Source organism: Bubalus bubalis, chromosome 16, assembly GCF_019923935.1.
Source record: "Bubalus bubalis isolate 160015118507 breed Murrah chromosome 16, NDDB_SH_1, whole genome shotgun sequence".
Classification (NCBI taxonomy): Eukaryota; Metazoa; Chordata; class Mammalia; order Artiodactyla; family Bovidae; genus Bubalus; species Bubalus bubalis.
The window spans coordinates 25,144,424-25,169,757 of NC_059172.1; the positions used below are offsets into that span (position 1 = coordinate 25,144,424).

The 25,334-nt window shown below is 37.7% G+C and overlaps 1 long non-coding RNA gene across 1 annotated transcript in view; it reads right to left on the reverse strand.

The window, feature by feature from the left end:
- The window catches only part of LOC123329596, an 82,444-nt gene extending 77,223 nt beyond the window's left edge, over positions 1–5,221 (reverse strand). The window contains exon 1 of the long non-coding RNA XR_006545150.2: positions 4,757–5,221. This is a non-coding gene — a long non-coding RNA (uncharacterized LOC123329596). The remainder of the gene's footprint in view (positions 1–4,756) is intronic.
- Positions 5,222–25,334: the final 20,113 nt, after the last annotated feature.

A 25,334-nucleotide genomic window follows, 5' to 3' on the forward strand; every position in this document is an offset into this window, starting at 1 on the left:
TTAATGTAATTAAACTACATATATTGTATGCTCAGACAACTGTGCCTTGGCTTTGAGAATTCTTTAGATACTCATGAAAATCCGTATTTAGCATTCTAGCATACTTTTAAAAGTAGTCTCTTGGTAGCAAGAAACTACTTCCATTTTTTAATGTCTCCCTAAGAGAGAGAAGAGTGATTAAGAGGAATTGAAAAACACAGGAAGGACCATAGAAACGTAGATTTCATCTGTATTCACTATTGGTGTTCTATCTATACCCAGATATCTTTCTTGGCATTTCCTGTGTAATGTCATTAGGACTTTGCCTTTCAGTCATTACAAGTGGGAATGTTATCTATCAACTTTGAATCTCTTTTATTATTATATGACTAAGTATTTGTACAAATGCCAACCCCTTCAATATACCACTAAAAAAGCAATATTACATAAAACATGCACATTATATTAATAATAAAAAATGAGTCATCTTTGCATTGGGTTTTTTATTGTTATTCATATATTTCTCTCTTTTAATTATTCAAGTAATGCAGGAATAAATTCTTTATGTAAAAAATTAAAACAAATTTCAGCAATAGGAAAAAAGCATAGGTCTTGAATTTTTTCATCTTAATTCCTTCCCCCCAACTGCCACTATAATTGTTTTGTTGTGGATTTCTCTAGACCTTTTCCTTTACTTTTACAAAAACAAAACAAACACATAAATGTGCATACAGTCTGGACTTCCCTGGCAGTCCAGTGGTTAAGACTCTGAGCTTCAAATGCAGGGCACATTTTTGATCCCTGGTTGGAACTAAGATCCCACATGTCACTTCTTATGGCAAAAAGTAAAATGCATATATGATATAGTATGCTGATAGCTTATTTTATTTAATAGACAAATAGAATCATGCTAGATATATTGCTCTGTAACTTACTATTTTTACTTCCTAGGATGACTTAGGATCTGTTTATATCACTACACATAATATCTACTATATTTTTGGAGACACACAATACACCAGAGTTTGTATCACTACTCAAGAATCGATGAATTTAGATTATTTATAAATTTTCCCATTAGTGAAAAATCCATGCATGTGACTCATTGTGAGCCATATCATATGTATAATGTATAATGTATACATATGTATAAAGCCTTATCATATATATAATCTTATAAGTGAGGCACACAAATGCAATTACTGGGTCTAACAAAATGCTCATTTTTTTTTTTCCAAAATGCTCATTTTTATTATGAAGAGGCATCATATTTGCCTCCCAAATGGGCTGTACATGCTTACATCTATTTCCCCATATATTACCCATAATTTGATTATGGTAATCATTTTTTAAATGTTTTGTTTTACATTGCATTTTCCTAAATAATACTGAAGTTGAAATTATTTCCATATTTTTTTTAGCCAGTTCTCCTATAAGTTGCTTGATTATAGGTTTTTGGAATATTTAGATATTTCTCTGACCTTTCTTTTTAAAATTTTATTTAAGGGATTTTTTCCTATAACCTAGATAGCTATGCTATGTTTTATTTTATTTTGGCATGTATTTTCCCCGTATACAACTTGTCTTTCTATTTTTCATACTGTAGAAGATTTCAGATTGGTGAAACAAAATTATCTTTCTTTATGCAATTTACAAATTCCCTAGGAAGGCATTTATTTCAAGGTTATAGCCATATTTCTCTACATTTTCTGCTAACACTTTTTAATTAAATATAACATGTAAACAAAAACTTAATAAATCGTTAAGTATATAGTTCAATAAATGATCACAGAATGAACATAACTATGTAACCACAACCCAAGTTGTATCTTTGATAAAAATTATTTATAATTTTACTTGATTATCTACAGATTCTTTGGGGACATTTTAGTGTATAGAATCATTTCTGTGAATGACTAGTCCAATTAATTCCTTTCCAACCTGCATACATTTTATTTATTTTCTTTCCTTATTTCACTGGCATGGTTATGCAGTACAATGTGCAATATGAATGATAACAATCGGCATCTCCTCTCTCCTGCCTGAATTTAGGGGATGAATTTTCAGCATCATTTCATTAAGTAAGATACTTGTTGAAAGATACTCAGTATTAGATGGAGAAATTCCTTTTATTGTTAGTTTTCTATTTTTAAAGTGTGAATTTATGATATTTTTGCTTGAGTGTTTCTTTTGAATCATTTGAAATTATCATTGTCTTTTGTTCTATTAATATGTCATTCCTTATATTCATTTTCAAACATTAAATCAACCTTGCATTCACGGATCAATCCATCTTTATCATAATACCATATATCTCCAAACTTTAAAAAATATATTTCATTGGAATTCTCAAGTATTTTGTTTAGAATTTTTTTATGCATTTGAGTTTGGGAGGGACTAGGATATCTTTTCTTGAAATATTTTTGTCAGGTTTAGTATCAATACTATGATGGCCTCATGAAATTGCTCTCAGTTTTTTTATTTTCAGAAAAATTTTATATACAATTGCTTTCTATAATGGCCAATCTAAGTTTGGAATTTTATTTTTAGGAAGATTTTAAATTACAGATTCAATTTCTTTAGCTAATAATAGTAAGATTCAGATATTCTCTATCTTCTTATGTCAGTTTTAGCAGTTTTTATTCTAGCAGACATATGTTCATTTCCTCTAAATTTTTAAAATTATGATCATAAATTTTTTATAATATCTTTTCTATAAAATTTTCTGTATGATCTAGAATTTTTTTGGTTATTTTTGATATATTTGTATCGGGTCTTTTTTGATCAGACACACCACGAAGTTAACCATTTGCTATGTCACTTTTCAATTTTGAGCAGTACTACTCTCTAATTAGTTTTTATAGTTTGTTATATAACAAATATATCTGTCTGTCTGTCTTTCTACCTACCTACCTATCTATCCATCCATCCACCATCAGTCTAGATTTTTATCCATTTGTGCAAACTGGGAGACTTTTAAAACTCAAGTCTATCACTTATGGAAAGTTTTTTTTGAATAAATTGTTAATTAATACCCTCTCTTCTTATTTACACTTTTCTCACTTAAAGGTATTCTCAATTAAGTATTTCACCTCCTAAATTGATTGTCTGCTTTTGTTATATTATCTCTTATTTCTAATTATCTAATATCACCCCAGTCAGGGTCCCAGTAGGAAATAAGTATTGAATTAGAATAATTCAAGGAGATTTTAATATAGAAAATGTTTTACATGCAGCACCCTAGAATAATAACATTCAAACTATTACCATTGTTAGGCCCAAGGGATCAAAGAGGGAGTGGCTTATTTAAAAGGTCTTTTCTTTGTTGACTTAAAAGGTCTTTTTCTTTTTCGCTATTTTAAAACTCAACTGTACTTTTTATTCAGATTCCACGAATATGTCCACTAATACTGTTTTAGGACATATCACTAGATTACACATTAAATGTACTTGTCTCCTTAGTCTCCTCAAATCTGTGACAATTCGTCATTCTTTCCTTGTCTTTCATGATTCTGACAACTTTGAGGGTTTGCTCAGTTATTCTGAGGACTGTCTCTCTATCTGAGGACTTGCTTGATAGTTTCTCGTTATTGGACTGAAGTTACACAGTTTTGGAAAGGTAACACAAAGTGATTATTTTTTTTCCCAATACATAGCAAGGGCCACAAATTGTCAATATGTCATTTTACTAGTGACAGTAACACTGATCACTTCATTACGGTGCTGTCTGTCAGGTTTCTCTACTATAAAACGATTCTTTTCCTTTTATAATTAATGGATATCCTGAGGGATATACTTTGAGCCTATACAAATATCCTATCTCTCCTCACACTTACATTTCCTAATTTTATATTCCTTTGGTAGATCTTGATTGACAATTATTACTGTAAAGTTCTAATTAGATTTTCCATTTCCCTCATTCCACCTACATTTTTTAATTGGATTTCATTTTTAAGATAGCTGTCTCTTACCCCCAATTATATTTAGTCAATTATTTATTTATATCAGCACAAAACCATGGAATTTTTTTTTTTATTCTATGAGTTATAACCCAATATTCCTGTTGTTAATTTTACTCCTCCAATTATTTCAAATTAGCCACTGGGAAAAATAAGAGATCTTTGGCCACTGAGAGAATCTTCTGACTTGTTTTACAAAAATATCCAAAGGGTAAAAAAGAATCTAAATAGCTTTGAGGAAAATTTTCATTATACCTAAGTTTTATGCCATTCTATCATCATTAGCATATGAGATAAGAGGAAAATATTTGCTATAAAGTTCTCAAAATATATATTACCTAAGGTCATTTTCTTTATGTATTACTCAGGTATTCTGAAAAGAACTGACATAATGAACTTAAGCATGAGTTTGTCGTGACTGCTGGTCAACAGTATCAGTGAACACGGAATAAGTTAACATGATAAAAGGAATACATAATGTAAATAATCATTTACAAGGTAGCAGTAATTTGTATTTGGAAGAAAAAATAATCTGCATAGTTTCAACTTGTAAGAAAGGAGAGATTTGGTTGGGAACAAATAAATGAAAAATTCTAGGAGAAGATTAAGATGGTGGAGTAAGATAACCACATACTACTCTATGTGGAACAATTCTCACTAAAACTAACTGGAAACTTGCAGGAAAACTCCTATGCAACTCAGGGTGTAGGAAAGACACACACTTTATCAGGTAGGAAGGGAAGAAATGTGATCAGGTCAAGATCTGTACCCCTGGGAAAAATCTCATAGAATCAGAAATTTTACAGGCAGACACATACCTTGCGGAGTGAACAGGTCGAGCCACAGATTGGGCGTTCCAGTCCTGGGGTCCTATGCTGAGGAGACAAGCTCCTTCGGCTGGTTGGAAGACAGCTGGGGCAACAGAAGGGCTAGGGCAGGCTGGACTTCATTAGCGAGGAGCACACTTGTTGGCTAGCCCTCAAGGTAGGACAGAGAGAGGTCTGCTCTTTAGCAGATGCCTGGTTTCAAGAGACTGCTTCGCTGCTCTAGTCCAAGTGGACACTCCAGCCCTGCTCACTCCACACCACAGCAGGGCACTGGATCTGAGCGGCCATGACTACGGAAAAGCTAGACCACTGGAAGCAGATGTATCCTGGTCCCAGGGCAGAGCCTGGGTTGGGTAGCACTATCTATTGTTGATGCTTATTCAAGAGTGCCTAAGAAGCTATTCAGATTTCAGACACACCCTGCTCCACCACACTTCACCCCTGTAAATGCAGAGAGATCACAAAAACCCTGGCCGCCCAGCAGAGCAGCTCCACAAAAAGGTGGGAGTGGCAGAGGGTGGAGAGAGTGATCAGCTGTGGGAGACAAATGGGACTTGTCCATGAGAGCTCTGCCCTAGCAGCTACCAATTTCCTGTGACAGCTTTGCAGTGAGCCCCAGCCTGAGCTGAGCTAACACTCTATGGGTTATTCAATCCCATCAGCCTAGTTCAGTCTCTCAGTCGTGAGACGCTTTGCAACCCCATGGACTGCAGCACACTAGGCTTCCCTGTCCATCACCAACTTTCAGAGCTTACTCAAACTCATGTCCATCGAGTCAGTGATTCAATCCCATAGAGGCCCCATTCAGTTTATGCCACAGCACAGTACTGGCTCTAGAGTACCTATAACCAAAGAAGAGACTCTCTGTTCAAAACCTTCCCAGTTTCTCTATATGCCAAACTCCTTTATATTCTATAGATGTTGGCTTAGGTACCACATAAGAATTTTTCCCTGATCATACAAGTTCACTTAGGTACCATGATATACTCTGTATCCCAGGAGATATTTTTGTACTTCACTTATCATAATCTGTAGCATTTTTTGTTTTTTTCTGCTCTATCTGTTCCTAATTAGAATAGAATTTTCAGTAGGGCAGGGACCTAGTCTGTCTTTTTCACATCTGTGTCCCCAAAGGATAGTGCTTCTTAGAAGGTACAAAATAAGTAGTCAATATTGGAATAAAAGAATATATGGATGAATGGTCAAGTATTAAGGTAAAAGACATATGAGGATTTATTGATAATTAAATACAGTATAACCTTGATGATCATGATAACCTTGAGCATCATGATGATCATGATGACCAGCATCCAGTGGATCATGCTAAAAACCCAGGACTTCTGCTTGGTTTCTTTATATTCCTGCCCTTGAAAGTCCAATACAACAGTAAGTTTCTAACTTTAATACATCCTAAATTTCACCACTTCTTCTCTGCCATTGATGTTGCCAAATAACCAAATTACTACTATGATCTACTAACTCTTTTTTCTTGCATAAATCCTTACAAATTCTTTGATATAAATAAACCCCAAACTCTCTACCACAGCCAAGAAGGTCTTGTACAAAATTCTCATTGTCTAGCATTCTCTTGTATATTCATTCTCTCTATATTCACACCAAGTTCTAAGTGCGCTGGTCTTTAAAAATATAAGGTGCAGGCACCTTACAATTATTACTCAAACCTTGTTTACCCTCCTTGCTCCTTACACTAATATTCTCTCATGAATCTCTAACAAATTACCTCCTGTCACATTCACTCTCTAGTTCTTACCTAGGTTTATTTTCTATACAGAATTTAATTAATGTATGAAATTATTTCTTTATTGGTTAACTTGCCTTGGGTTACCAGATGTAAAGCTCTTCAAGGTGAGGAATTTTGTCTTTCTTGGTCATTACCACATTCCAACTATCCAGATGACTTCTTGCTACAACTAGAAAATATTTATTGAAAGTATAATGAAATGAAACTCTTCAGATGGGAATCTTTTTACCAATTTAAAAGTTATCATACTTCCAGTCATGTGTATTTTTTAGTACAGATGAAAATACTAAAGAAGGAATTTTAAAGCTTGTCTTTTTTTGTTGGCTATGCTGCAAAGCCTGTGGGATCTTAGTTCCCCAACCAGGGATCAATCCAGGCCCTGGGGAGTCAAAGCATAGAGTCCTAACCACTGGACTACCAGGGAATTTTCTAAAGCTCATCTCTTAAGAATTTTTTCTCTTCTTTCTTGAACTAACAGTTGAATCCTTCTTAATCTCCTTGTCCTTTGTTGAGAAAGCTTTCACTTACTTTCTTAATTAGGTCAAATGACTCTACTGCATACTCTTAAAGCATCATGTAACTTTCCATACAGAGCTTGACTGAGTTTTAATTTACCTAATCCTTCAAAATAAATTTTTCCTATGTCTATGTCCTTTACTAGCCCCTAGCTCTATGAAGATAGAGATGATATATATTTTAATTCACCATTTAATCCAATGGTGATATGCTCAACATCTGGCATATCTTATGTACTCAGAATATTTCTTCAAAAAATAAAGCACCCCAAGTGTCATTCCACATTGTCTAGTATAGAATACATAAATATGCTTTTAGTAGTATAGATTTACACTTTAGGAATAAACTATCAATCAACAACATGAACCATCAGCTTAGTTCAGTTCAGTTGCTCAGTCGTGTCTGACTCTTTGTGATCTCATGGACTGCAGCATGCCAGGCTTCCCTGTCCATCACCAATTCCCAGAGCTTGCTCAAACTCATGTCCATCAAGTCGGTGATGACACCCAACCATCTCATCCTCTGTCGTCCCCTTCTCCTCCCACCTTCAATATTACCCAGCATCAGGGTCTTTTCAAATGAGTCAGTTCTTCACATCAGGTGGCCAAAGTATTGGAGTTTCAGCTTCAGCACCAGTCCTTCCAATGAATGTTCAGGACTAAACTCCTTTAGGACGGACTGGTTGGATTTCCTTGCAGTCCAAGGGACTCTCAAGAGTCTTATCCAGCACCACAGTTCAAAAGCATCAGTTCTTTGGTGTTCAGCTTTCTTTATACTCCAACTCTCACATCCAGACGTGACTCCATATAACATCATATCCAGACATGACATCCAACATGAACCCTACATATATTATTTCATTGGTTTGTCATTTTTTTTTTAATTTTTCTCCAAAGTAAAACTGGGAACATAAATCTGCTAACTGAATGCCTCTCATAATTGAATTCTATGTAAGCATGGTTATTATTTCATGCAACTAAAGCTCATAGATTTACAAAAGGAATGAGCTTGTTTTTTCCTCCCATATTGAATTTAATTCCTTTTGAAGTATGTAATGAGTGCTATCATTTCACTTCACAAGAAATCTTTCATCTATTAACTAATGAAGAACCTCCCCTTCCCATTCCCTCTAGGTACCATTTCAGTCATCAATATTTGGGTCCGTTGAAGGAGGAATCAGACAGAACAGGCTCCATCTTGAAAGCAGGACTCCATCTTGGGCCGGACTGTAGACTTTGAGCTCTATGCCTAGTATCTATGGAAACGACATACCAACTGGAAAACCAGGCCCCCAGATGGAAGAGCCCCAGGGCTTGTACCTAGCCTCTCTGTCGCCTAAAAGAATACCCTAATTATCTGTGTAACAGAATAGAATCATAAAGTCTATTATGATTATTGGGGTATGACCACAGACCTATTGATAATTGTCCACTGTTAACTACCTAGGCTTAAGGGTAGGGTTAACAAATCACAGGTTAACTTTAACTATATCTTTCTTTTCCTTTGTCCAGACTAGTTTCAGAGAATTTGGGGAGGTGGGTTTGAGCACATACACGTAGGGTATATAAGGTTTTCACAAAAACTGGTCGGGGTCCTTGGCTAAGAGGAGACTCTGCCTTGGGTGTGCCAGTATATTAAACTGCACTCCACTATCTGCATTGTCTCTCTGAGTTTGTTTCCTGGAACGTGTGGCTACAACACTATAGGTATGCAAAATGTTTTTATAAATTGATTCCAACAATTGACAAATACCTTTTCAGTCCTATTATATCCTAGCCATTGAAATATATTCTGTGTATCAAAAAATAGCATTTTTTTAAAATAAATGAAGTACTGGGAAAGGACAGTTGATTAAATATTTTTGCATTTAGTCTTCCTCTCACATTTAATGATTCATTCTTAGCAGTGTCAGCATTGAATACAGGAACATAAAGTTAAGTTTTCTCAAAAGGTTGAACATTTTGTCATTTCCTGAAAGACTAAAGAAAATCAAGCCCACCTGGCCACACTAGCTTTCTATCCTGGAAATATTGTAACTTGTACCCAACTCTTCAAACCAATTGAGAACTCAGAGAAATAAAAATATTTAAAGAAATTAAAGATCCATTATCATTGTTTAAGGTTTTTTTTTTTTTTAATTTTCAGTCTGGGAAGGGCTTACTCATCTTACAAGTATTTCTTTGGTCTATCCTATGAAATAAAGTTAATTGAAAATATGAAAATAGTTTGTTTTATAGGTACAAGCTCTTGTGTATTGTAACACTTGTGTATAGTAGAAACAAATGATTAAATCTAATTGTCCAAAGATTTTGGAAATGGCAACATAGTCATGTAACTAGAGGAAGCCATGAGGCATATACTGAAATCTTGGATATAGTCTCTATTTTCAAATCAAAACAGGGATATAGAAAGTCAGCTCAAAGAGACTGTTAATTCTAAGACAAAAAGCTAATTTGAACATGAATCTGAAGATTTATAAAAACACAGACACACACACACACACACACACACATCCTACATATACATACATGTCTGTATGAGGACGTGTATGTGTGTTCATCTTAGCAAGGAAAGGGCAGGAAATATTATGTTTATTTTTTTCATTTTTTTAAATATTATGTTTAAAAATGCAAGTAGTGAAAAATCGGAGAAATTACTATGATTTTACACATATCTAATAAATGCCAAGTACAGAGATTGGTACTGAAGCCACAGTGGTAAATAAGAGAGATATGGTCCTTCACCTTAGGTAACCTACCACACATATCTTTCCCCTATCCATCATTGAACAATAGAATGGCATCTTCAAAGGCCATGATGTTGAAAAGGGTTTGCTGAGTTCCAAGTTACAGCGTATGGATCATCCTATAGGGCAAGGTAGGAGTAGAAGGAAATTAGACAGATGAGTGGTTAAGAGCACACAGTCAGATGTTATATATTAATCCAACAGTGATGGAAAAGCACTAGAGTTTTAAGCAAAGAAACAACAGCTTTCTTTGTGGACAATATTCAAGTCTGGTCTGTTGGGCAGGCATATTCCATGAGAACACCATTATCATTACATAGCTAGCTCTGATGGCTTGGAATCCAAGAGGATCAAAATAAATAATCTGTGTAAAGTGCATATAGTCTTTCCCCAATGACTCAGCAGTAAAGAATCTGCCTGCAATGCAGGAGACCCAGGTTCAATTTCTGGGTCAGGAAGACCTCTGGAGAAGGAAATGGCAACACATTCCAGTATTCTTGCCTGGAGAATTCCATGGAGAGAGGAGGCTTGTGGGTTACAGTCCATAGGGTCTCAAAGAGTCAGACACAAGTGAAGCAAGTGAGCATGCAAAGTGCATATATTATCCCATAATATTCACTCAATAAACATTAGTAACCAGAGAAACAGTTTCATAGGTTATGGAAGATTGGGCTTCCTGGAAAGAAGATTCTGTATTGGAGATTAACATGCAAGAAGCTTAAGGAACCCAGGATCTGCACATAGGGAGGGCAAGGGACAGGAAGGAAGCAATGTTGGGCAGAGAGAAGTTGATTCTTTTTCAGCAAATGGTGCAGCGGTCCCTACAGGGGAGCTGTGAAAGCCCTCCAGAGTTAGCCTTCCCTTCATTAAGGAGCCCTGGCCTCTAGCCTCAGGGATCAACAAGTCATTGATGTTCAATCGCTAAGTAGTATCCGCCTCTTTGAGACCTCAAGGACTACAGAACACCAGGCTTCCCTGTCCTTCACTATCTACCTGAGTCTGCTCAAATTCATGTCTATTGAGTCAGTGATGCCATCCAACCATCTTAACCTCTGTTGCCCTCTTCTCCTGTCCTCAATCTTTCCCAGCATTAGGGTCTTTTCCAGTGAGTTGGCTCTTCACATCAGGTGGCCAAAGTATTAGAGCTTCAGCTTCAGCATCAGTCCTTCCAATGAATATTCAGCTATTCAGTGTGGATTTCCTTTAGATTGACTGGTTTGATCTCCTTGCAGTCCAAGGGACTCTCAAGGAGTCTTCAAACCACAGTTCAAAAGCATCAATTCTTCAGCGTTCAGCTTTCTTTATGGATCCAACTCTCACATCCCTACATGACTACTGGAGAAATCATAGCTTTGACTAGATAGACCTTTGTCAGCAAAGTGATGTCTCTGCTTTTTAATGCACTCTCTAGGTTTGTCATGGGTTTTCTTCCAAGGAGCAAGAGTCTTTTAATTTCATGGCTACAGTCACTGTCTGCAGTGATTTTGGAGCCCCCCAAAATAAAATCAACCAGTCACTGGATACAGGCTGCTCTACTAGAAGCAGCCTTCTCTGGCCTAAGGTGATTTTGGGAAAGGGATTGTCAGGTAAGAGCTGTCAACAGCCATATCCCAGCAAATGAGGGCATCAGCCCTGAAGAGGGACCAGTGTGGCTCAGTACAGTATCGTTTACATTGATTGAAAAGAAAGGTAATATGTCCTGGCATTTCTCTTCTCTCTGGATTCCTCTCCACATTCAGCCTTCTCAAAAGGGACATTTCCCACAATTTAAAAAAGACCCCTTGTCACACTTCCACTGCATTTCCCACCCGATTCATCACAACAATTTTTCTTCTTTATTCCTTCCATGTAAAGGTTTCTGGACTTGGTCTGCTACCATAATTTACACACAATGCAGAGATGATGTGTCCTTTTCAAAAATGTGCTTTTTCTTAATAGCTTCTCACCCTTTTAACCAACTTGACAAACTGCCTCAGGATATTAAAAATGATATATTCTCACCTGGAGGGAAATGTTTAAAATATAATTTGAATAGGTAGTTAAGCATGTTTCCCTGAAGGTGTTATCATTTGGTAATTTGATATTTTAATATCAAATGTAAGTTCTTGACATGGCCTGCCCTTTCCAGAGGAGACCCATAAAAATAACATGTGTCTCTGAACAATTTCCTGGCTGAGGCAGGTTGTATTTTGTGTCCCCAATTATAATTATCTTCACTGCATTGTAAAGAATGTGTTGTACACCAAATTCTCTATTAACAATCACAATGTGTAGAAATTATCTTCATCCTAGAACATCTCAAGGGTCCGGGCTGTTTGTATATGATAACAGCTCATTGAGATATAAATTATGGAAAATTCAAAGAAATGAATAGGAAAAACACTGCTATTTTACTATCAGTTTTTAAAAGAAATGTATTGTAATTAAAATGTAAAACAAGGCTCTTTGAATCAATCTAGTCAGATGAAGAAGGAGGAGGAGGGGGAGGGAAAGTAGGAGGAGAAGGGAAGGAATAATACCAAGGGAAATATGAGTAGAAGCATCCTGAGGTTTTGCCTCAAAAAACAGAATTAGTGAATTAAAAAAATAGACACCCTTTTATGCCATTAAGAATAATCAACAATTGGATAAATAATATTTAAATGTTTAAAAATACATGAATAAACTATAAAACTTTTAGTACTCTAAAATTTAATTTGAAGGGAACTACAAACTTTAAATAATGAGGCAAAAGTCTTGGCAGGCAAGGAAATCAGTTCTTGATATTTAGGACACTGAGCTTCTAAAGCTCCCCTCACTCATAATGCAGACATTGATTTTAATTTCCTTCTCAATTAACAAGGCCTTTTTTTTACATTATGTATAAAGGTTAGAGTAAAATGACTGAAAAAGGATATATAAATAAACTAAAAAGGTGTATATAAAAAAAGATATATAAATCAGATAACTAAAAAAGGATATATAAATCAGATAAATAACTTTGAGCAGTTATATGATGAACTAAAGGCTCCTGTGAGTGGAAAAATTCCAATATATGAAATACAGAAATGTGAAGGAATGTGTACTATTATTCTGTCAATCACTTTTTCAGGGTCCAGGGAATACAGTAGTACTTTTTGAAGCATGACATGAGAATGAAGCTAATATGAAGAGGCAATAGAGACAAACAGGTCTATAAGTGTACTTTTTTTACAAAGTTGAAAAACAAATAGCAGATGTTTTTCAATGTTCAGGAAAATGAAGAAGATGTTTTGGGAGGAAAATTATATACAAGGCAGGACTCTTTCATTTGTAAGAGACAGGAAACCTTCCATTTCCAAACCTTTAAACAAAAAAATAGTACTTTAATATATTATGTAGCTCAAGATTCTTAGAAATAAGTGGCTTTAGGAGTAGCTGAATCCAGGTGCTCAAAAGTCCTCATCTAGACTAAGACTTGTTTTTCTGATCCCTAGGCTATGCTTTGTTCTTTGTGGGCTTCCTTCATACTTCCTCCTGCCAGCAAAATAGATGTTAAGGCTTCTAAACTTGCATTATACTGTCTTAGCAACCGCATGAGAAAGAATGTTGCTTCTCTAGTCTTTTTATCAGAAGCGGCCAGTATTAGTTCTAAATGGACCAACTTCAGTCAAGTGTCCATCCCTATACCAATCTCAGTAGGCAGAGGGAAGCCATTCCTATGTTCAATCTTCATCTGGATCCCATAGAGTGAGAAAATGGGAAAGTGGAACTTTCTCAAGAAAAATCAGGATACAATAACCAGAAAATGGGAACAAAAGTGTATCTGTTTACTACCAAAGGTTAGATTAAATAATTAAATCTGAATTCAGTGAAGGATATTTGGGAAGAAAGGGAGGTAAAAATCAAATACCATCTTTCCTAGTGTTGAGTCTTCATTCACTTTCACTCAGAAAAACTAGACCCAGATTTTTAGGAGGGAAGAAATATGCCTAGAAAATATTTCTTCTCTTTTTTCTTTTCTTTCTGACCAATTTGCAGGTAAGTTTTGAAGACAGGGGCTTCCCAGGTGGCACAGTGGTAAAGAATCTGCTTGCCAATGCAGGAGGCGCAAGAGATACGAGTTCAATCCCTGGGTTGGGAAGATCCCCTGGAGTAGGAAAGGGTAACCCACTCCAATCTTCTTGCCTGGGAAATCCCATGGACAGAGAAACCCAGCAGACTACAGTCATGGAATCTTAGAGTCTGACATCACTGAGCACACACACACACACACACTCACTCGGATATAACCTATGCTGATACTTTGTATTCTGTATTTGATGCTTTAGTTGATTGTATCAAAGCTTTAAACTTCCAAGTAGTGACAATGAGTGGCATTATACTTGCGTGCGTGCTAAGTCACTTTAGTCATGCCTGACTCTTTGTGACCCTTTGGACTGTAGCCCACTAGACTTCTCCGCCCATGGGATTCTTCAGGCAAGAATACTGGAGTGGGTTGCCATGCCCTCCTCCAGGGGATCTTCCCGACCCAGGGATCGAACGTGGGTCTCTTACATGTCCCTGCATTGGCAGGCAGGTTCCTTACCACTAGTGCCACCTGGGAAGCCCAGCATTATACTTGCCCCCTTGTATAATCTGTGGAGGAGGGGAAGCAAGCAGAGAGGTGAAGGAGGTTACAATGGAAGCAGCTCTTCCCCCTCTTTCCTGTTCGCCCATTTCTGTTCCCCTCTAACCTTAAAAGAACATAATAAGGAATATGATCACTAAGCTATTGAAACTGACTCCAGACTTATGTTCTCCTAAATACACACAATGCCTTGGCTAACCTGTTGATTCTTTTCCTAGAAATGAAGAAGTAAGTAACCCCCCAAATCCCCCCAATGCAATCCTGCAGGCAGATCACTGGGGCAAGATAATATCTAAGGAGACAGCCAGTCAGTCTGCACACAGTGGAGATGTAGGACCTAATCTCCTGCCTCCATGATTCACTGGGATCCTTTCCCCTCCATTTTTCCCTTTAAAAATCATCATGGATTGCCTGGTGGGCTGCCGTCTATGGGGTCGCACAGAGTCGGACACGACTGAAGCGACTTAGCAGCAGCAGCAGCAGGATCTTTGGACTTGGTCTCTGGACACAAGTCACCATCTCCTCAGATTGCCAGCTTTTCTGATTAAAGCATCTTTCTTTTCTACCAACACTTGCCTCTGGAACTGGCGTGTGAACAGTGAGCAGCTCAACCTGGGTTAGGTTACAAGATACAAAGAACATAATAATGAGGGGTAATTGTAATTATCCTGAACCCCATTAGCACCCACACCAGGCCACCTGAAAGGATAAAGGAAGAAAAGTAGGGGGAAGCACACAGTCTAATGTACAATAAAAAGTTATCATAATCCTTTCTTAAGATAACTTTAATATATGATTTTGTTGAGTTGTAATTTCATTTTTTTCCCTGTTAGCTCTCTAATATGCACTTAACTTGATTAAAAAAAAAAAGTGTCCTATACGATGAAATACTCCTTTTACTGAGATGTCTAAGGCACCTAGCCTAAACAGAAAGACAGACAATATCAGATCAGATCAGATCAGATCAGTCACTCAGTCATGTCCAACTCTTTGCGACCCCATGAATCGCAGCACACCAGGCCTCCCTGTCCATCACCAACTCCTGGAGCTCACTCAGACTCACGTCCATCGAGTCAGTGATGCCATCCAGCCATCTCATCCTCTGTCGTCCCCTTCTCCTCCTGCCCCCAATCCCTTCCAGCATCAGAGTCTTTTCCAATGAGTCAACTCTTCTCATGAGGTGGCCAAAGTACTGGAGTTTCAGCTTTAGCATCATTCCTTCCAAAGAAATCCCAGGGCTGATCTCCTTCAGAATGGACTGGTTGGATCTCCTTGCAGTCCAAGGGACTCTCAAGAGTCTTCTCCAACACCACAGTTCAAAAGCATCAATTCTTCGGCGCTCAGCCTTCTTCACAGTCCAACTCTCACATCCATACATGACCACAGGAAAAACCATAGCCTTGACTAGACGAACCTTCATTGGCAAAGTAATGTCTCTGCTTTTCAATATACTATCTAGGTTGGTCATAACTTTCCTTCCAAGGAGTAAGCGTCTTTTAATTTCATGGCTGTAGTCACCATCTTCAGTGATTTTGGGGCCCAGAAAAATAAAGTCTGACACTGTTTCCACTGTTTCCCCATCTATTTCCCATGAAGTGGTGGGACCGGATGCCATGATCTTCGTTTTCTGAATGTTGAGCTTTAAGCCAACTTTTTCACTCTCCACTTTCACTTTCATCAAGAGGCTTTTGAGTTCCTCTTCACTTTCTGCCATAAGGGTGGTGTCATCTGCACCCCCCTCCAAAAAAACTAACTTGATAAGGTTGTTGACTTAACATCATGCAAGGCAAAAATGTGATTCAATTATGAAAAACATTTAAAAAATTGAAAACAATAGTGTCTTAAGGAATACTAATAAATTACGAACTGTTAATGAACAGAGATTGATTATAACTATTGACCATATATATGAATATAGGTATCTCTAAGGTAAAGCTTCATGTGACAAACTCAGAGTGACTTTCATAAGAGCAAGGAAGACTATATTTGTCTAAACTCTATCTGGAATAATCAAATGATTAAATTGAATGTGGAGGGAAAGGGAAAAAATACACAGATAAGCCTCTGAGACCGCTTTTGCTATTATGGAGGACGGCAGGTCTAACAGAAGAACAAAGTGTAGGTGGTGCCCAGTGATTCACTCATGAAACCAATTGAGAACAAGCAGGGAATGACATTTATAACCCAGATGCATGAATACCAATTTCCAGAGCAAGGGCAATAAGATAAACATGAAATTTTGACACATAATGATTTCTTTTATGAACTAATAAAATTATATACATATTCATATATTTTTATATATCCATAATTTTTATGTATTGAGAATGATCTTCAGAATAAAAATATGCATATTGAGCATTATTGGTAAGAGGAGCTTCCCATTATGGGTAGTTGGATGAATTATAGAAAAGCATCAGCTGAATTAAATGAGGCTACATTTCAGGCTACTAAAAACTTGTGTTTGAAATTACTGTGCTGTTTTCAGTGGTATTGAGCCATCATAGACAAATGGGCTTGGTGCCGCAAGGCTGCCAGTAAACAGTGGTGGTTCCTATTGTGTTTTTTAAAAAAGACAGTGATTAGCTACATACAAATTTTAAAGTCTGACATGGATCTTAAGCACAATTTCATAATTATTAAAGAAATGGGCTCTTTGCTCTTCCTTCTTTGACAGACAGTTGCTTCTTCTAGTGTAATACTAGCCACATCCCTGAGACATAGTCATGAAGGTCAGAGTAAATGGATTTGGCTATATTGGGTGCCTGGTCACCAGGATGCTTTTAATTCTGGCTAAATGGATATTGTCTCATCAATGATCCCTTCGCTGACCTCAGCTGCATGGTCTACATGCTCCAATATGATTCCATAGCAAGTTATACCACAATCAAGGCTGAGAATGGGAAGCTTGTCATCAATGGAAAGCCCACCTCCTTCTTCCAAGAGCAAGATAGGGTGCTTGGAAGCACCCACATCAAATGAGGTGATGATGGTGCTAAATATGTTGTAGAAACCACTGATGTCTTCATTAACTTGGAGAACGCTGGGACTCACTGAAAGTATGGAGCCCAAGGGTCATCATCATCCCTGTCCCTCCTGCCACTGTCCACTTGTTTGGGCATAGATCATGAGAATTATGACCATAACCTCAATATTGCCAGTATTGTCAGCAATGCCTGCTCTACCAACAGCTGCCTGGCCCTCTGACCAAGGTCACCCAGGATGACTTTGGCAACTCATGATGCCTGCAACTCAAGCCACTGTCTATGTCATCACTGCCACAAAGAAAGTCTCAGATGGCTCCTCTGGAAAGCTGTGGCATGCTGGCTGTGGGGCTTCCCAGAAGACCATCTTCCCTGCTTCTATGGGTATTGCTAAGACTATGAACAAGGTCACTCCTTGAGTTAAACTGGAAACTCACTGGCTGGCATGGCATCCCATGTCTCAGCTCCCGTGTGTCATGGATCTAACCTACAGTTTGGAGAAAGTTGCCAAACATGATGACATCAAGAAGGAAGGTGGTGAAGCAGGCAACAGAAGGTCCCCTAAAGGGCATCCTGGATGACACAGAGGAACAGGCTGCCTCCTGTAATTTTAACAGTGATACATCCTCTTTCACCTTTGATGCTGGGGCTGGGATCTCCCTCAGTGACTGCTCTGTCAAGCACATTTCCTGCTATGACAATGATCATGTTTGGCTAGAGCAAAAGGGTGGTGGGCTTTATGGTCCATGTGGTTTTTAAGGAATAAGAACCCCCTGAACCACAAGCCTCAGTGAAAACAAGAGAAGAAAAAAAGAGGTCCTCAGCTGTTGAGGAGCCTTTGCCCCAGCTCAGTCCACCAACACACTGAGAATCATCCAACCTCAAAAGTTTCCATGCCAGACTTCCTGAAGAAAAGGGAGCCCATTAGGGAGCCCTACCTGGTCATGTATCATCAATAAAGAAAAATGTACATAGTCAAAAAGGAAAAAAAAGAAAGAAATGCTTTGCAAACATTTAGAAATAGACATGGAGATCAGCAGGGACTAGGAAAAGTTTACAAAGGATGAGTCAGGTCAGTATAGCTTCATTCTCCTTTGGATAAAAATTCTAAAAAAGTGGCTTATGTTCACCTGGATTAAGCAAGGCATTTGGCAGTCACAACAGAAACATAACCTCGATAATCTTCAAGGAAATAGACTTAAGAGTGCCTAAAAACCATATCAAAGATCCTAGTTACTTGACTGATTAAATCTTAGAGCACAATTTTCTATTGTTTTTCAAAGATCTCTTTCTTTTTTCTTCTTTCTTTTTAAAAATAGCTATCACATTTGAGCATCTACTATATGTTAGGCATTGTGATTATCCCTTGACATGAACTCTATACTCACAATAATCAAAGAGATAGTCTTCAAATTTTAACATTACCTAAATTATAAGATTGGGTCCAAGGTCACCAAGCTAGAGTCAGGAAGTATAAGCTTTTCAAATATGCAAAGTACATGAAGCTGTAGAAAGAAAAAAATACATGTTGGGTTATAGACTCAGGCTCTAATAGAATGTAAATTCATTAGTACATTAGATTAAATATAAGATTCATAGATATTAATATTTTTTTTTAGCAAGCTTATTGAGTTGGTGGTGTTGACATGGCTGCTGAGAAAATGAAAAGATTCTTACATCTTTTTGTAGAATAAGATTATCTGAAGAAAGGGAAGTGGTATGCTTTTTTTTTTTTTTTTCCCAATATTTTCAGTTCCAAACTCTAGACCTTAATATGGGGTGCACCTATTAGGATTTTTTTCCTTTTGTCAATGTCAGAGACTTCATATGCAAGGAGGGAATTTTTTATTTATAGAGCTGACAAGAGTTTTCAGTTAACCTATAAACCTGGAGAAAGAGCTGATAAAACCTTGACTTGAAGGATGGAAAATAGAGTCTCAGAGCCAGTTTCTCCTATTTGCTTATCACTACTCATTTTATATGTTGGTTTTATCCTCTGTTATTTCATATAGGCCTTCTCCACTGGCAGAGGACATTTCTATTAAGAGTCTTAGATTAGCTGTTCCAGTGAAAATAGAAAGCTTCTTTTGGCCCAACAGCCTGATGACAATCTCTGAGAATTCTGTTTGTCCATGCTATAGCCATATGGAAACCTTTGTCCCAGTCACTTTTATCTGAGAGATGGGGTAATATGGTTGGCCATGATTTCATCCTATGATCACTTTCATGGCCAGTGGCAGCACAGAGTGTGGGGGCAAGCAGAATCTGTTACCAGAAGAGGATGAAGAGCTCGCTGAGCACATCACACTTGGTACATTAACCTTCAACGTGTTCTGAAAGGAACAGGGAAAGGAAAGAGAATTGAAACTCTGATGAAGATGAGATGAAGAAATAGAGATAGTTATTCTTAAAAAAAAAAAAAAAAGGGAAGTTCAGAGGGACAAAAGGTTTGCTAAAAAAGGAAACATAAACAATGTCTACACAGGTCAAGGAACAGAATCTAAATATCCTCATTGGAAGAAGGAATTCATTTTAAAGGTGGTTTCAACTTTATGATATTTGAACTTCCAAAGACCCAGAGCTGACCAAGGTGTCTCTAGATGAAAAACAAACCTTGCCATTTTCGTTTGAAGGTATGTTTTATCACTTGCCAGGGGAAGTTGCAGATGGGTTTATTAGTATCTGACAAATGGCTGGACTAAAATACTTTAAGTAAGAGAGAAGCAATGGCTAAACCTAGATTTTAAAGTCAAATATAAACATGAATCCAAGTTCTGGTACTTATTATTTACATGAAAGCTTCCTTCATAGCTTAGCCGGTAAAGAACCTGCCTGCAATTCAGACACCAGGGTTTGATCCCTTGGTCTGGAAGATCCCCTGGAGAAGGAAATGGTAACCCATTCTAGTAAGTATTCTTGCCTGGAGAATCCCATGGACAAATGAACCTGGCAGGCTACAGTCCATGGGGTCGCAAGAGTCGGACACGACTTATTGATTAAACCACCACAGCCCATCTATGTGAACTTGGACAAGCTGACTACTTTCTTTTAGCCTCATTTTTTTTATCACACCACATGACATGCCAGATCTTAATTTGTGGATCAAACCCGTGCTGCCTGCCGTGGAAGCACAGAGTCTTAATTGCTGGACTGCTGGGGAAGTCCCTGGTGTCATTTTTGAAGTAGGATTATTATTATTACCTTGCAGGACTACTGTGAGTGTTGGAGATAGTCTGTGGAGAATTTCTTGTTTGTTGATATATCTTAATAAATTATAGTTTATGTGTATAACTGAGATTCACTGACATCCTTGAACTATGGAAGCATGCCATATCCAGACCAAAATAAACCCTTACAGATACATAGATCATAGCTATGTAGGTACCTGTGGGTTTGGTATGGGAGAAGGATCAGGATTGGAAGGGTAACTGAGTGCATATGGCAAGAACACACCATGAAAATGTACCAAGCCTGTCTGGCATTGGAATACACAGGAAACCATAGGAATTTATGGTAGCTTTCAGAACATTTAGATTAGCATAGAGGGTCTAAACATGTATTTCATGATGATTAAGTGAAATAATAAATGAAAACTTGCTTAGAATAATTTCTAGTACCCAATTAGAGATCAAGAAAAGTTCATTATTGTTTCTACTAAAGCTTATCATATGCTCTCCTTCTACTAGATTATGAGCTTCTCAAGACACAAACTATGTTATAGTAATCTATTTCCTAAGATTTTAGTATAAGGCATGGTGTTTTCTAGGCTCTTATATAAAAGATGGGGGGAAAAGGAATTGTATCATGAACAAAAAACACATTGAGGGCACAAAATAAAAATTTTGACACAAATCAGTGTGTGCAATTACGTCTACAAGCTTGGAATAGAAGTGAAAGAAATGAACTTCGATTAGTAATAGAAAAGGTGAAATAAGCATGGAAAAAATGAGGGTCAAAAATGGTGAAGGATAGGGGATAAAACTGACAGGCGGAAGTATGGATTCTAAGTCTGCACGTTCTAGATGCTGATATTCATGTAACTCAAATCAGAAATATATCAATAATCTCACAAAGATGTTCACTTTCCACATTCTATGTCTGTGTCTGATGCCTTCAGGATTTAAGTTTCTGTGATCAGTTTCGGTTTGACAAAACATTTTCATATTCATTGCACTTGCTTTCTAAACCAGGGCTCAACCTATCAATTAACAGGTACTTATGCCAGCTTGATTCCACTCAAATTACCTGCCTGGTCCCTGTAGACATTTAGTGTTTATCACTCTTGCTCTAAATAAGTGCTTCCCAGTGTTTTCCGCATCATGGCACGCATAGAAAATGACAGCACTTTATTTGTGGAGCCATGGAACTAACGGAAGAAGCTCCTCAGAAATTACCGCCAGGGTTCCAGCTGCTTCAGGCCCTGCCCTGCCGCCCTTAGGTTGGGGTAGGGGAACAGGATTTCAGCAGACCTGCAACCAACTAGGGCTATTAATAAAATAGGTCACTCCAGTTGGGGGGCTCTGCTGTCAACTCTCCCTATAAAGAGATACAGAAGGTTTGATATATTTGTTTGTTCAATGTGTAGGGTAGATACCCTTCTAGGCACTGAGATGCAGCAGTGTACAGGACAGAGTCCTTGCCCCCTTCAAACTAGGTTGCTGCTGCTGCTGCTAAGTCGCTTCAGGTGTGTCCGACTCTGTGCGACCCCATGGACTGCAGCCTACCAGGCTTCTCCATCCACGGGCTTCTCCAGGCAAGAACACTGGAGTGGGTTGCCATTTCCTTCTCCAATGCATGAAAGTGGAAAGGGAAAGTGAAGTCGCTCAGTCCTGTCTGACTCTTAGCGACCCCATGGACTGCAGCCTACCAGGCTCCTCCATCCATGGGATTTTCCGGGCAAAAGTACTGGAGTGGGGTGCCATTGCCTTCTCCACACACTAGGTTACAAATGGTTAAATGACCCAGTCAAGTCTACAAGACTCAGGAAGCCAGGGCGAGAATCTGTATCCTCAGACACAACTCAGTTATTGCCAAGGGAAGAAATACTGTAAGGTTTATAGTATAAAATTAATTTGTCATTCCATGATGAGGAAAGTGACTGCCAAGCTTTCTAACTTAAACTTTTGTCAAGGCACTTCCTTGGTGGTCAACTGGCTCTGACTCCACACTTGCAAGGCAGGGGGACCAGGTCCGATCCCTGGTCAGGGAACTAGATCCCACAGGCCACAACTAAAACATCCTCTGTGCTCCAACAATGCTCAAAGATCCCACGTGCTGCAACTTAGACCCAGCACAGCCAAATAAATGAACAAAATAATTTTTAAAAAAGCTTGTCTATATGTCCCTATTAACTTGGAATGTGAAAGAATTGTTCTTGGTTAAAGTTTACACTTGAAACTTTTATCAGTGAATATGCTCAAAGAAAGGAAAAAAGATTTTGGGGGTCAGGTTATCTCTGATATAGGCAAGTTAATATTTTGCCTGTGGGATCTTCAATATCAAATATCTACCATCATGTTTTTGCATGGATAACACTCCTGCTCACCATGGGGTAGTAGAAGAGGGAGGTGATGGATTGTCACAAGCATTACCAGGTGAGAAAGGATCCTTCTATCACTAAGATGAGGCAAGCCTGGCAGAAAGCACATTTAAACTGTTTAAGAAAGTAAAATTTTAATGCACACGATTGCTAATTACAGAGGCATTTTCAGTTTTCATTAAAGTGGGTCCCTGAGGATCTCTACTTGGGAACACTTTGTTAAATGATTTATTCAAATCACTGTATATAATTGAAAATAATAATCTGACTGTCTTTATTTATTCAATGATTCAAACTTTTTCTTAATTTTTTATAATAAGTGGTGATGAATGATAAGATTATATAATTTTTATGTATTGAAGGGTTTTTCATATACTTCTATGTGGGTTCATGCAGATGCCTGTCCATCTAAAAAGCAGTTAATTTGTAAATATAATAACAAAGGGGCAAATATAACCATTCTCACTGACCCTGGATTATGTAGTTCATATTATTTCTATTATTGACACATTTTTATAAATGGTAGCAAGTCCCTTGCTAGAAAGGGTCAAAGGCATGAAATATGACTCAAAGCCCTTAACCATTCCAGACTTTACAGAAATTTGTAATTTACCTAAAAAATTGTCTGATTCTTCAACTACTCTTCAAATATTTAATTGTGATTTTAGCATAATTATGTTGACTTAGGCTTCCAGTGTGTAGATTGGAATTTAATGTGTTATAAATACCTCCAGAAGCTAAGCATTTGGATTAGGTAATGATGCATATAATATGACTAATTAAGCACATTTTGGGCTTAATGCTGGATTAAAGTGTTAAACTGCACAGAAGAACAGAACATCAACCCTGTGAAAAATTCAGTGATAAAAAGGAGTTGAAGGATGACCCTTTGGGTTTTTCTGTAGCCTTAAAACTAGGGCCCATCAGTTTTGAAACAAGGGTGAAGTCCTATCTGTTACCTGCAAGGAGAACAGGATGGTTGGTTTTTGAGCATCTTCCATGAGCCAAGACATGGTGTCAAAATCTCTATCAGAGACTCTCAAATTATACAGTGCCTCTCAGATCAGCTGGGGACCTTGTTACAAAGCAGATTATGACCCAGGAAGTCTGGGGACAAGGACACAACTTGACTTGGGCTGTGTACTCAGTTTTCCTCAGTGAGTTCCCATGCAGGGCTGATGCTGATGGTCCTCAGACCACACTTGGAGCAGCAAGCATCTCCACACCACGTGGCAGCATCTTCATTTGACATGTGAGTAGGCGTTGGCAAGAAGGCTGAGTGCTTTGAGCAGCATCTCTCAACTCTGCAGAATATTCAAACTCATAGTGGGATTGATTTTAAAACCCCCAGCTGTTTCTCTTATCCAGTACATTTTTCACATCCCTAGAAGTCAATAAGCTGAAAACAGAGATGACGAGGAAACTCCTTCCAGGGATTTTTAAATACAGGGAAGCTGATTCTTATTTTGGAGAAGAGTTTGAAACGCTTCTCATATCATTTCAATTAGTCTGTCCTTTCTACTTTGCTCTCATGAACATTTCTCCTGCTTCTAATGTGGTTGCTTCCTTTGAGCTGTGCCATTTACAAAAATAAAAGGAAAAAGAAATAATGACTTGAGAAAATTTGACTGAGGAAATTATGTTATTCTAAAAACCATTTATAGAAAGCATAGAGCATGTGATTTATATTTAACATGACTTAATATTTCCTGACTCCATGGTGCAGTACAAGAGGGTGAAGTATCTGCTATGTTCCCTGCCTAGATTTTCAGTAGCTTTGAGGGTTGCCAAGGTAACGATAACTTTGGTTAGCATCAGAGTAAATAAGGATCCAAAAATCCCTGAAATTTCATTTTCTATGTTATCATGTCACTTGGAGTAATAGTAATACAGGCTTTCTCCTTCTGCCCTCATCTTCCAACTAGCTTTTCCTACATTGCTGCATTTAATGATTAGCTTTTCTGGAAAGGACATTACAAACAAGAAGCTTCCAAAATCCTTTAATCTGTTGCAACCAACAGGTGCAGGAAAGATAGCACTCTGCCCACAAAAGTGCTTCAGTAAACAAACAATGTGCTTTGGGTGCGAAGTTGAGGTAGCAACATATCATAGGAAACAGAAGGGGGAAATGTAGAACCTGTCTGCTGAGTATCACGCTCCAGTGTGAACACATAAAATTAGGCAAATAAAATTACAGATCAATAAAAGCCAATTACTCCACTGTTTCTTATATAATGCAACAGGCAATCATATGCCATAAAATTCAGTGCAATATGTATAATCCCTTAGACAGGTGAACTATGTTTTTTCTGAGATTTGGTTTGATTTGATTTAGCTTGAGTTTCATATTTACAAGGTCTCAAACATCCCTCCTGACAATGCATTGGGTCTGAGAAATACAATCCTGCTACACAGAAGGAACATAGAGAATTTC